This window comes from Galeopterus variegatus, unplaced genomic scaffold (assembly GCF_000696425.1).
Source record: "Galeopterus variegatus unplaced genomic scaffold, G_variegatus-3.0.2 Scaffold2686, whole genome shotgun sequence".
Taxonomy (NCBI): Eukaryota; Metazoa; Chordata; class Mammalia; order Dermoptera; family Cynocephalidae; genus Galeopterus; species Galeopterus variegatus.
Window position 1 is genome coordinate 6,638 of NW_007728797.1, and position 1,112 is coordinate 7,749.

Sequence of the window (1,112 nt, forward strand, 5' to 3'; positions counted from 1 at the left end):
GGGAGACAGACAACAAAATAAGCCAAAACCTACATAATATGTCAGATTGTGATAAGTGCCACAGAGTGAAATGAGCAGGATGAGAAGTTTAAGGGGTGAGTTGTTATAAGGAAGAGTTACTGTTTTGTTATGTAAGGTGATCAAAATAACATGTTATATAATGAAGCTTCGAGAAAAGATGACATGTAGGCAGACACCACCCTAATGCAAGAAGGGGGAAAGCCGCATGGATATCTTCTGAGAGAAGAGCCTTTCCGGCAGAGAGTGAGCAAGCCCAGAAGTCATGGAGCAGCAACATGACTAAAATGGAGTCCAAGAAGGCCAGTGAGCACAGATGAGTTGGAAGGGAGGTGATGCAGAGAGCTGGTAGAACTTAGATCACATAGGGCCTGATACACCACTGAAGAATAGTGGGTTTCACGTTGAGTGAACTGGAAAGCCATTGGAAGTGACCATGTTACTCTTTACCTGAGCCCTGTGCTCCTGGAAATCAGCAGAGAGCTTAAAGAAATCCTCCTCCCTTTGTTCTTATGGAAATGGCTCACTGCCACGAACCACCCTTCCCCATATGAGTTGGTTAAGGCTTGGGGATAAGCTCCTTGTTCACCTAGGGCAAGGCCAGACACAGACACTCCCAATTCCTATTCTTTGTCTTATAAAGGATTAGCTGAACTGTTTGTCCCCATTGACCAATCAGAACAAAACAGCTGTTAATTTGACATAACCAAACTTTAGTTAAGTTTTTCTCTTCACCACAGAATCCTAAACTTGACTCACCTCTAAAGTTAAGCAAGTACTGGAATCACAACAACCCTTCCTGAAAATCACCCACAAGGAAAGACATCTCCTGCTCAATTGTCCAGTCAAGCCATCTGCTACTCCCACTCCCTGACACCTGGTTCTTTCCAGCCTGCGTTACCCCTCTCTGTAAAAGAAAAGCTCTGTTCTGCCTGAACTTTGATTTGCTTTCAGACCTCATGGTCTGAGCTTTCTCCCTATTGCAACTTTCCTATCTCCTGTTGTAGTAACCCCCTTATTGCAATTGTCTATTTAAATAAAGTCTCTCTTCACCTAAGTCCAGATTTTTTTTTTTTTTTTTTGGTAGAGGTTTT